Consider the following 14,307-nt stretch of genomic DNA (forward strand, 5'->3'; position numbering starts at 1 on the left):
TCGCTTTTTTAGAATTATTAATAACAATGTCCTTGCTTTTTCGTACAAGGTGGTTGTTAGAAATTTTGAATAATCACAAACACCCAGGCTTTGAGAAAAATGTTTTTGTCATGACCGGGAATCGAAGCCAGAACTCTCGGGTGGAAGGCCAGCGCTTTACCCACTGCACCACGAGAGCCGCCTGCTTTATTTATTTGTATAATATTAATAAATATCTCTATAAAATTGAGATGGTTTAGATCAATGAAAAGTAACGTGGGCCGCATCACGTTTTTTACAACACATTTTTGAGATTTTAAAAATTATGAGTGTTTTTTAAATTAATCGTGTGTAATAGCAACACTCTTATACCAGATCTGATGTGGACCATAATGACAATCCTCTTCGGGTGTCGAAAAAGTCGAAACGAATCTCAAGATATATGAATTTCCTGTTAATAAATGTGTTTCGGGCCGCACACAAAAGCTTAAAGGGCTGCAAGTGGCCCGCGGGCCGCAGGTTGAATATAGCTGGTTTAGATGCATAAAATAATTTAAATAGTTCATTTAATCAAGTAATTAAGTACCTAGGTATATTATGACAATGATAAAAATATCAGACGTGTATTTTTGACATGATAACGATGTGGGGATGGTCCCTACGAACCCTTAAGGTAGAGCCACCCCTGCTCACACATTCAAAACCCTGCGTCAAAATTTACCATATTGGTATATTAGCCTATCGTAATTCTATTTATTATGTGTTCTGTGTGTAGACATCTGCTTCTATCATGTAAGGTTCCAGGAAACCGAGTCACTAGATTCGAGAAATACGTGACTACACAGGTAGGACTGCATCAGGTCATGACTACTCAGTCCCCAGCATTCTGTTCTGAGTAGACACGTAAGTATTGAATGGCAGCCAATATCATAAAGAGGTTGTTCTCGAAGCTTGAGTGTGTCTTCTGCATGTCACAGGAATCAAACATCGTGACTAACTCTTCCTCGCCATCCAAATATAATATTTATAGTCGGTGTCGGTTTTTTTATGTTGTAGATGATGAGACAATCGATTTATCATAAAGGAACAAAATATTTTAAATGTTCATATTTTTATACATTTTTAAAAATTCTGGCAATATTAGCACTTGCTATTATACCTACCTATTTGTTTTTCAATTCAACATATTTTAGGTAGTTCCTGTGCGTGTAAGCGATGAACAAGAGAAGATTGGAAGGAGTTATGGGGGAGTCTATAAGCTCCGTGAGTGACTCAATGTCCAAGGCGTTGGAGATTTGATATAACTACCCAGCGTCGGCTTATAATGTCGTGGGTCCCAGGTTCGAATCTTGGGTCTGGTAAATACAGATATTGTTTTAAATTTGTGTTTGGAGTCAGAGTATTAACCTCAATAGTTTGAGCAAGTGACTAACATCCATTTCTCGTAAAACAAAAATCTGTTTATTTATTTATTTAGTTCAAGAGACGTTCACAACATGAGATTCACATTATAACAAATGTTACCCTCACAAGAGAGAAGAAGAAAATATGATAAAAGTACCTACACTTAATATACTCTTATTAAGTGTACCTAAGTATATATAATAAGAGTATATTAAGTATACTTAATAATTCTACAGAAAAATATAATTTCGAATCGAATACAAAATACATAGCACGTCACCGAAAATGTATACGTCTTTGGGGAGCGCATTTACTAGTCTTGCACCCCTCGCTAATGGTGGCTGATAGGTTTGACACGAGGAAACGGTTTCGATCCAGAATAAAACATGGCTTCGATCACTGTTAATAGATACAAACCGCCACTCTGTAGAGCTTCATATAATTCTATTAGGATCGGACATGGTCAAAAGAAAAATATTTTTTTCAAGAAGATTGCCATTAGAATACTACTTAGTCAAATTATAGAAACACAATAATTCTTCTACATGTAAATACCTAAGTAGGTGGGTTCGATAAGATCTATTAGGTACACCAAGGCGTTTTTGAAGCAATCAAATATTCTCATAAAATATGAATATAACCTAATTGTCGCTCATTATATAACAATACTTACTACGAGACAATAATTATTATGCTAAGTGAAAAAAATACATGAAACAATGAATCGAATAATTATAAGGTATTTATTTATTCCCACGATAACAGCTGGATGTCTATGAACGATGTGTCCTTCCTTACTGGCCCCCCTCTGTATTTTATAGACAATTAAACAACGCAGTCATCTTGCTTTTATTGATTTTTTTTGTTAGTAACCAATGACAGTTTGTTACACCTGCTATTAGCCTACGTAATAAAAGACACTAGAAAGGTAGAAAATATTTGTATGCGGAAAGACCGCAGTTACGGATTTGTCTAGGAAGAAAAGCTTTAATAAAAAGCTTTTGACTGATTTTGGATGGATTTTATTTTCTTGGGTCGCATAACCAAATTGAATAATATCGATTTGGAGCAGGGAACTCTAAAATAGTGGGAACTGAAATACTTCACGGGTAAGGAGAAGCAGGCAACCGATCTCGAGTAAGGAAGAATATGGGATAAATTTAAACACGTGTCAAGAATACATCATACGTTGAATACGGATAACTACTCTCGGTTTATGCTTTGACAATCATTTAATATTGGTGTATTACACACACCATTGCATGCCTATAATGCGTGGTTCGTTTTCGTAGGACACTCACACATTCAAAACCCTGCGTCAAAATTTACTGTATTGGTATTTAGCCTATCGGAATTCTATTTATTATCTGTTTTGTGATTTGGAGCTTGAGATTATATGACGCAGTTGGTAAAATATGAATATTTTTTATTGATTTGCATAAATAACATTCATTGACAGGTTGATTTTTCATTAGAATTAGAAAATTAAGCATTAATCTATCAATGAAAACTCCGAAAAAAAGTAATTTCAATAGTAAATTGTATGTAGATACGAGGGTGGGTCAATAATTCCTTAGAAAAAAGCATTAAAACAGTTTTTATTTTTGTATTTTTTTTTATTTCTCAACATAATCTCCTTGGAGCTCAATACACTTGGTAAGACGTTTCTCAATTTTTTTTAAACCGTCAGAAAAATAAGTTTTCGGAAGGTCCTCAAAATAAGCATTTGTCCGATCGATGACTTCTTCATTTGAAAAAAAACGTTGTCCACTTAGCCATTTTTTTAAGTTTGGGAAAAGGAAAAAGTGCTAAATCTGGCGAATACGGTGGGTGGTCGACCAATTCGAACTTTAATTCTTCAATTTTAGCCATTGATCGTAAACATGTGTGAACACGGGCATTGTCCTGATGAAAGAGGATTTTTTTCCTGTTTAAATGAGGCCGTTTTTCTTCAATTTTGTTTTTTAGCTGGTCCAATAAAGATGCATAATAATCCCCTGTTATTGTTTTTCCTTTTTCCAAATAGTCAACGAAAATAATTTCACGTGCATCCCAAAATACAGTAGCCATAACCTTACCAGCTGATTTTACGGTTTTCGCCTTCTTTGGACATGGTTTGCCTTCGCAATCCACTGCTTTGACTGTTCTTTCGTCTCGGGAGTATAGTGGTGTATCCATGTTTCATCTACAGTCACAAAGCGACGAAAAAATTTATCCGGATTGCGTTGCATGAGCGACAACAGGGCTTTAGAGGCCACCACCCTATTGCGTTTATTGTCGACTGTGAGCAAACGCGGCACCCATCTTGCAGAAATATTTTTCATGCCCAATTTGTCATGTAAAATAGAAATGACGCTACCTTTTGAGATCCCTGTAACCTCAATTATCTCACTCAACTTTAATCTTCGGTCACTTAACACTATATCGTGGATTTTATTGATCATTTCTGGTGTAGTCACCTCTACAGGACGTCCTGAGCGTGGTTCATCCTTTGTTGATGTACGACCACGTTTAAATTCATTTAACCAGTTATAAATAGTTGCAAGTGAAGGAGCAGATATGCCGTGAACTAAATCCAACTCATTTTTTATTTCCTTTGCTGTTAACCCTTTTATATTAAAATGTTTAATAACAGCTCTAAACTCAATTTTCTCCATTTTCCATTTTTCCATTTTCCACAAGCAAATTTTTTTTTAAATGTACGAGAAACACACAACAACCCGACCAATCTGATTGAAACTTCGCAGCATACTGAATCGGTAGTGCCGCTGCATGAAAACAAACCGCTTACAGTACTAGTCGCGCCACCTGTCGGCTTTTCTAAGGACTTATTGACCCACCCTTGTACTTATAATCGTAAAATTTAATACGAGTTGTTACCTACTGACATACCTACTGTCCTCGTTGCCCCTGATGAATATTAATCGTGAAAGAGAGTGTCTAATGTTTTTGGTGAGGTCATGTCAGGATAAGTATTTTGGTAAATCAGATGAATTACGGATTTGATTTACTTATAATATTTTGTTTACAATGTTTGGAAAACGCGTGTGTTAAGAACGCGTCTAACTGCTTTGACATGTATGTTGGTACCGACATCGTGAGTCGGAACAATGTAGGTATTATTTACATATTATGCCTCTCATTATAATTACAACGCGTGTACAGAGGAAGAATATGGAATAAAAACGCGTTTTGGTTCCGCGGCCCGAAGTCAATCACTGAATAATAATGATAGATAATCACTTTGCTCTTTAGGGGACTGAACTTTGTGCATTTAGAATGCATCGTAAACCCAAAATGTGTAGCGAATCGGTCAAGCTGACAAGGCTCTAGCCTGGGGGCCTGGGCTCAGAAAGGGCCCAGCGTGACGAGCCGACCAGATAAGTGAGATAATCACAAATTTGCTCTAATAGTAAAAAAATTCGCCTGCGGCGCTATTTTACTTGGGTGATATTAATAATAAAACTATTTGGTTATACGATGCAATTTTATACTGTGTGCCGATACTCGACAACTCCATAATTCAAATGGATGTACTCGTACATATAAAAAATATAGAAAAATCGCTATAAATACAATATTTGGATAATGCTACTGCAGCGCGTCACACTGACTTTACCTTTAGAGATAGGTAGGGGGGGCCGCCAATCATCCTAGCCTGGGGGCCCGCTTCAGGATGTGGGGGCCATGCGGTCAAGTACGTGTTGGAAGCATCAAGGTGGTTGCCTGTCATAAAAAGGGGATATCAGTACCTACGTAGTATCATTATTTTAATAATTGGGTTAACCAAATAAAAGACATCATGAAACATTATTCGACCTGTCCCGAAATACCTAATCTAATTTTCACATATTATTATTATACATACGTGGCTATATATTTGCTGCCGAATCATGTTAGTTACCTATATTATTATTATGTAAAATGAGCTATTTGACGAGCGACCTTAGGACGGTTTTACTATTAGAAATCTACGTCTATGTCAGCAACACTCCGTTTCATAATGATGATAATAAAAATGAGACTCCATTTTACCCATTATATGCTAATTTTAATAATGGCATCACAACAAAATGACGGGCTTAATGGAAAAATATGACTGAAACCAGAGACCAGAACCGAAGTCCATTGCATAAAGTGGCTGAATTAAAATAAGGAGATTTGAAACGCCAATGTAGATAACTAATTTCTATTGTAATTTGCATCTCAGATAAATGATAAGTTGGGTAGACTGGGGCTATTTGGATTAGGTACACATATACAACAGTAAAATTACTAATACTATTTTTCAAACGGAATCTCTTATTTTAAAGCTTAAATTTATATACCTACGCACACAGTCTAAAATAAAATTCCACCCTCTGGAAGAAAAAAAAACTAGACTATGCTTTAAAGAAGATTGTATTTAGTTCAACTTCACTCGAAACATTATTATAATTTTAATTTATATGTTCTGTCGGTACCTACCTACTCCATATATACCTACCATTCATCGCGAGCCGTAAACTACCTATATTATACGATATTGGTAAATAGAGGTGTTATTCGTTTTGAAGAAAAGCAATTTAATTGGTTACATTTATCCGAATAGTCTCGGTTTACTCTATAGGTGCAATTTAAAATAGGAATACTTATACATTATTTATATTATGTTTAATAAACAGTTTATATAAGTAATGAATTTTATGATACAATAAACTAATAATATTATTTTACTACATAATCGCCAGAGTGGCGCTAGAGGCCGAGTATACTGTGGATAGTGAAAAGAACTAATATCTATATTCATACCAGAGAAGATAAAGGTGAAATAGCGGCTCTCTAAAATGTCTGCAGAGAGTTCTGCATTGAGATGATGATAATAAATTTATCGTTTGCGGAAACACGGGGTGACGGGGGTCGATGCAAAAGCTGGACATATCCTATTCGATAGGATACCACGATACCAAGAAAAATACAATTTAAAAAAAATACAATAATAATAAAAATAAACAGTCGTCCAGATACAATAGTTAGTCGTGGATTTTGGAGCAACTTAATTTGAAAGAGGCAAGAGAACAAAACAGATCCACTCGATCACTGTGAAGATTCAGGGTTATGCAGAGTCGAGCCGAGGTTATTGCTGTATTGAATGAATCACATATTGAAAACAATTTAAAAAATCGTCATCCTGGATTCATGCATATCACTCGGATATTCATCATAGAATACCTAAGTAGACAGGTACATATTATATACCTACTTGGCACAGTCCGTATGTACATCTACAAATTTAAAAAAAAAAGAGAAAATAGCGTTGTAAATAAACTAATTCCAGCCATTTTCATCTATGTTTGCTCCCCAGGCCACTGTGCGACGTCTCCAAGAATCCCATAATAATATTATTATCAATACATCTTAATGTAAGTATATATTTCAACCTACCTACTTATAGATGAGTGTGTTACTTATTTTTAACCCTTTATTGAACCAGAGTAATTGTACTTCTATCGACAAGACAACTTTTATTACATGGAAAATCAAAAGCATGACGATGTTAATTATTACATATTAATATCCCGCTAAACCAACACTCCTCAAACTTTGTCAGCCTCGAAGTTTCACTAATTACTAACTAATTATTATTGAAATATTCTCATAATAATAGAAATGTATTTAAATATTATAATAATAAAAATTAATATTTCATCACGAAACGAATTCTTGGTCAATAACTCACTCATCGTAGAATAAATCGTTTGGAGTTTAAAAATAAGTTGTATTCATACACATACTTTCACACTACCACCTGTGAAATCATAAAATACTGACAGTATACCGTGGTGGAACGAGCGAGAAGCATCTTTCAAAGTATTGCCGGGTGTGTAATAATGTGTGGTTAAATAAAAATTGCATTTTTCATAGTTGCCTACTGATGGCTTGATATTGGGTTTATGTCATTAAATGTTCATTTAAGTGTTTAAAAACACACAATATTATTTATTTATATTACCTATTATTATTTGTCAAGGACCTTTAATATTTTCGTGGATTTCTTATGTTTTAGGTATTAGGTATGCACTATGTAACAATATGACAAAATATTTGTCGGAAGTGAGATGGAATAAGGAACAGGCAGGGTAGGTTGGTTTGACTCCAATAATGACTCCAATTGAGTGATGCGATAATGAAATGAACCCTAGTTTTATTATCTCCTTCCAAATAAATATTAATTTAATTATTACAGATATCTTTACAGATTATAATTTAGTTGGGTGAAATCACGATTATGCGTTCTGATGAATTTACGAGATCGATCGGGCAAAGCGAAACGATAACCTTAAGGTTAAATCTTTGATGACTGAATGACAATATTGATTTCATGTACTGCGTATTTTTATAGTGATTCGATACAATAGAAAATGCTGCTATCACTACGTGAATATTTTGATAATTATGCTTTATTGTGTAACGCATGATTCGTTTTTAAATTATAAATAATTGATTTTAATTTGAACAATTACGCAGTTTTAACAATTGTGTAAGTAGAACAACTTTTGTGCATATCGCAAACTTAAATAGCATTATTTATTAGGTTGCAATATTGGTGAATAATTGAATTATTAAATTATTTTTGCTAAATTAGCTTTCTGTTAAAATTTGATTGATTCACATAAATCGCTTGTTTTACAATTTTAACAATATTATGTTGCAAGACACATTGTAATTATAAATTAAGTCATGCGGATGGTAGGGTATTGACCCTACATATTATATGATTTTTAAATTAACCATTTTTATTCAACGGCAATTTAGAATGGGACTTGAACCCACAACAATCGCAGGCCGGGCGGTGTTATTTACAAATTTAGCTACTCGTGATGAAAATTTCTAGCAATAAGCAAACGGTGTTTTTTGTAATTCCGTTAATACTGGCATATTTTAAATCAAGATATTAACAATAGTTCCTACCCTTGATACATGGATAGCGTCAGGATTTCCAAAAAATATTATTTTTGAGTACCTACTGTCAGGTACTACATTTATAGGTAGGTGGAAGTGGCGAAGAGTGGAGGAAGGCTGTTAATATCCGACATGTGTACATTAAACTTTGTCAGTTGTATGTATTTGCTTTATTGATTATGTATAGGTACACTTTATAGATGGTAGGTATTGGTTAGTTTTTAAAAATCAATTAAACCCTGCCTAAACCAAACTTAAATAGTTTGATAGTGGTAAGTAGTGGTAAGTATGCTTTGCGTGATCCGATAAAATTGTGCATAATTTTTCATTCATAGATACTATTATTTTGTTTTCGTTGAATTAAGAATACATACATAATAGATGGTGTGGTTAGTATTTTGAAAATCATTAAGCCCGGCCTATAACAAACCATAGGTAATCGATAAAAAATATTCTTTTATTAATAGAATATCTATGTATAATGCAATAATTTAAGATATTTATAGATAAATGAATATTTTTTATGATTATCTACTATGGCTTGGATTAAGTAGGGTTTAATTGAATTAAAAAAATAACAAACACTACCTAGACTACACATTGTCGTCTTAGTTCAATGACAACAAATACGTTTGACTGACAAAGTTTAATATCTACTATTTATTTCGGATCATAACAGCCTACCTCCGCCCTTCGCCATTGGTAAATGGAAGTACCTGCTTATTGTTATATGTGTTTATTGTTCGTTCGTTAAAATCGTTTATCTCCATCCAACAGGCAGTATTCGCGACTGGGTTGACTAATTATATTTCTACTTGAATTTGTCATACTTACATTATATTATTATATATACTTATAAAAATCACATAAAACGGAGTTCTCAATATAATTAAGGTTTCTCACCTTATGTGATGACAAATACAATGATAACATATCGTGTGATTTATAATAAAAGGAGTTTTAAAAATGTTCGTAGCGGATTTTGCGACTCGAATACTATAAACGAGTAAGTCATTGAAAGGATTGTTTTATGTTTAGAAGCGCAGTGTCACGGGGAAACAAACGGAGGCAGTCGCGTCGGCCGCTGTCACTCTTGGAGTCCATTGTCCGGATGGGCTGGCGTTCGTGTCTCGTCGCCATGCCACCTGATGAATATTTCATGACGCAATTAAAACTGGTACGGTCGATTAATAATGTAATAATCACAGGCGAGCGAGTGCAGAAAACGCATTCGAACTGAACTAGTGGTTAGAATTTTGAAAAGGGCAAAGTTTGACAAACTTTGATATATTTACCTACCTACATCCTTATATAATAACCTTATAAGGGATGGTATACGGCGTTGCAATTTGCAGCAAATAATTGACGCAAACTGTATGCTTGATTTCAATTGGATCCATTTGGGATAAAAACAAAACCTGTTGTGTATCCTAGCCATAGAGACGATAGAGTAATACGATAAAAATATAAAGCCTCTCACCATATACTAGATTTTGAAGCCGAATTATTTGTCAGGCCCAAAAATGGACACCATTGTGTCCATATGGTCCAGTTAAGGGGCGGATATGGGCAAAGAAGAAAAATGCTTGATATATAATATGAGTGTTTCACAAGTATAGTGAACAAAGTCCAATCTGGTTATTTTTGAGTAAGCTAGGTTCAAACATAATTTTTGAGTATTTCTTATTCTGTAAGGGTATGATTTCCCTTACACAATAACTCTAAATAACACTTAAGAATTGCAATCACACCCTTACAGGTTTAGAAATACTCAAATAATATGTTTGAACCTAACACCCAAAAATATTCAAAATGGACTTGGTTCACTATGCTTGTGAAACACTCATATAGCCTCCAGAATGTCCTTATATAATACTGATATTAAATGAAATAATGCTTGTTTTAGTTAGGTACGTGACAAACTATAATGCATATAGGCGTAACATTGAAAACAACATAATATACTTTAACACATGTTTAAGTTTTTCTTAGACGTCAGGCCTAAAATGCTTGAAATATAAAACATTAGGAATGTCATTAAATTAAACCAATATTGAATAAACATTCTTTTACTTAACAGACTTTAAAGTTTAAAGCATATCATGATACATGCGTAGATATATAGGTACTTACTGTTCAGGCTTGTTTAAGTTTATCTCAAGTTTCTCCACACTTTTAATTTCTCCACACCAAAATTTTATTTGCTCATTGCCACGCCATACCCAGAAGGTTATTTCTCTTATTTTTGTGTTCCTTGTGCCAATTGTCAAATGTTTTATGGATGAGAAGGTACAAAGTTTTTACAAAGAAGATTTTTTTCATTATAGGTACCTACATGGTTATTATGTAGGACCAGTGGCGAAGGGTGGAGGTAGACTGTTAAGATCCACCATAAATAGTGCACATTAAACTTTGTTAGTCATACGTATTTGTTTGTATTGAACTAAGACTAAAATTTACAGATATAATAAGTAAGTCAAGTTTTTAAAAATCAATTAAACCCCGTCTCAGTCAAACCATAGTTTTGGTATTTTTTGGGCGATCCGACAAAATTGTGCACATTTTTTCATTCATGCTTATTTGTTTTCATTGGATTAAGGATACAAATATTACACATATTGTTGGTTATTTTTTAAAATTCATTAAATTACTAAAGTACCTATAACAGATAAAAAAATATTATTCTATTTATCAAATATCCAAAGTTATGTATGATTTAATTGCGTAATTTTAGATATTTTATAGATATAAAAGTATTTTTTGAGTATTATCTATTATGGCTTGGTTTTCGCAGGGCTTAATTTAAATTTAGAAACTAACCAATACCATCCGTAAATTGTAGTCTTATTTCAATAAAAACAAATACGTACGAGTGACGTAGCATAGCCCCCACAAGGGGGGATTGACAGGGCTCTAGCCTGGGGGCCCGGGCTCAGGAGGGGCCCGGCGTGGAGAGTCGACCAGATAAGTGAGATAAACACACATCACAAATTTGCTTTAATAGCAAAAAAAGTCGCTTGCGGCGCCTTTCTCTTTCGATAATGTTATTATTTTAAGTTATGTGGTTGTACGATATAATTTTAATTGTGTATCGATGCTCGACAACTCCATAATTCAAATAAATGTATTAAAATATACAAAAAAACACATTGATTTTACCACGTACAGCATTAGAAAAACACTACTGTAGAGCATCACACTGCCTTTATTCTTAGCGATATGTAGGGGGCCCGCAAAAGATCCTAGCTTAGGGGCATGCTTCAGGATGTGGGGCCCATGATGTTAAGTGTGCATTATTTATGGCGGATCTTAACAGCCTACCTCCACCCTTCGCCACTAGTATGTAGGTAATACAAAACCATGTCCGATCCTAATATGATCATATGGGCTTCCACAGAGTGGAGGTTTTGTATTAAAAGATTTTGTTTTTACGATAAATAAATGTCAGCCACTTGCTACAACCTATTATGTCCATACTCTAACTCATACACACATTTAAAAACAATATGTGTACTTGCCAGACACAGGATTCGAACCTGGAACCCACGACTGTATTGCTCGTTTCAGACGGGACACCGGTGTTGCGCTCGATATAATATAGGAGGCCTTTGTATTCGAACAAAGGGGCCTTTGTATTATGTTTATGAGTTAATGAGCCACTACATTCTCAAGCCACCGATACACTTGTTCTTAATACCGCAGCCAGTTTTATGTTCTAATTTATAACGCGACAGTATGCGTTGAGTCATAAGCTCTGGGGCGTTCATAAACATAATACAGAGGGCCCTTTATTCGAATACAAAGGCCTCCTAAATTATATCGAGCGCGACACCGGCGTCCCGTCTGAAACGGGCCTATAGGTCGGCATTTAAGCCGCGCGGCCATCGTGGGGTGTAGGTATAATACAATGGTAATACAAAAATTTCATATTAATTATTATGATATATTCCAAACTGTAATATTTTTTGTTTATTATTTTATTTTTAATAACATGTAAAATACGGAACATAGAGGTAATAATACTGTCATCATTAAATATTCTTGCGAGATCATAAAGTTTGTACAGCAATATGTATTTTATTGATTTCATAATTTATGTCACACAATATTACGTGGAGATAAAATTAAAGGCATTATAATTGTTTAATGTCACGACGATCATAATATTCCATGTCGCAGTCATATAATAATAATTGCAAAACTTCGCTATAATTGGAAACAATTTACGGTTTAAACATAAAACAGTCATGTTTAATCAGTATTCATAAAATTCCGTATGTAAAGATTCATAAAAGTCAGTGCTGGAATTGAATATCTATATATCACTATTTATCACTTTTTCTCTTATGATCGATTTCCTGCAGTATGATCCTCTGTCAGGGCTCGAAATGATCCGGAGCGCAGTTCCGGTTTGTGAATTATTAACCTAATCCGTGCCACGGAAGAATTAACTCGCGGGTTCTTGTAAACGTTATAACTCCTGAATAAACATTCTGTGTATATTTTCTAAACAATATTTATCATTTTAGTGTGAAAATATTCACGATAAACTCGATAAACATGTTGTGTTGGTAAGTTTTCTCAAATATTTATCAATCCGTTCCTATTTTATATTTTTGAAAAGATTTATTTTATTCCGAAAATAGTTGCCCTACAAGTGTTCACCTAGTAAAATCTGGCTGGCAGTGATAGATTAAAAAATTATTAAGTAAATTCACTTTATATTTTAAAATTTCCTAAAAATAATTTCTAAATCATGGTAAAAAAAATAATATTTATAACGTATAGTAAACTCTGATGTTCGCCTGTGGCGCTAACAATATTTTGTATTATATCCTCATCTTAAAAAATATTTAACACACTTATTTATGTGTGTTAAGGTTCAAATACATTATGATCACATTATGTGCTGTCACAGTAAGCTACCGCTACGGGAAAAGTATGTAATAGAGTTTTTATCGGTATTTAAAATGTCATCAGACTGATGCTCCCATCCCGTCGTACATTTTGAAACTGTCTTTAAACGAACATTGTGACAACGAACAACAATGAGGTCACCTTACGCATATCGCGCTACATCGACACCCGCGTGACTCTTATGACTTTATCATTTTCTACATGCCTACATATTTTTGGCTCACTTGTTTTTATTTTTAGTGGTTGGCACTATATATTTTCTATAAGAATATTGTCTATTATCTATGGTCTGCAGGTTGGACTCTGTTCAAAATATTATCTATATATGCAATATCGCAAGAAGTAATTTTAACGTACGCACACGTAGAAACCGATTGAAATTAATTGAAATTAGCATGAACCGTTATCAAGGATGATCTAACATTGAAAAAGTATTGTTTTTTAAGTCCTTCATCCAGTAACGAATCGATGATGATCACCGATATTGATGTATTTTGATCATATTTTGTTTTAATTAAATAAACCCAATTAAAATGTAACCAAATAACCTTTATATTGAACAGTGGCAAAGACTCCATACTAGGCGAGTATTTAAAGCCTACCTTCTTAAGAAAAATATTTTTTAATTGCATATCGACATAATATTTATATACTTAATCACTTCATTATTTTATGTTATAAAAAAAATATTTTGCCAACGAGAGATATCGTATATGTAAGAATGTATTACAGTATTACACAGTTTACAAAACAACTGCAAAGGTATTAAAAAATATACCACATCGCGCCGTAAATAAATAATAAACGCCTCAACGTCTCGACGTAAATAAATCTCCGATTATGTGTGAAATAATTCTGAATTTTTTTCGTATGGACTTTACGTCTCGTAACCTCAGCAAGTCTGCTGATTTGTACGAAATAAGGTAAGCTCCTATCGCAGAGCCTAAAACATTCGCGCATAACAATGTTGTCACGACTACGCACATTGTCCAAAATCATTAATAATTAGATAATTAAAAAAATTATTTCAACGGCGTTTAATCGAATATTAATAAATAAGTAAGT

This window comes from Rhyacophila brunnea, unplaced genomic scaffold (assembly GCF_057557595.1).
Source record: "Rhyacophila brunnea isolate RB1 unplaced genomic scaffold, BYU_Rbru_1.0 scaffold_19, whole genome shotgun sequence".
Taxonomy (NCBI): Eukaryota; Metazoa; Arthropoda; class Insecta; order Trichoptera; family Rhyacophilidae; genus Rhyacophila; species Rhyacophila brunnea.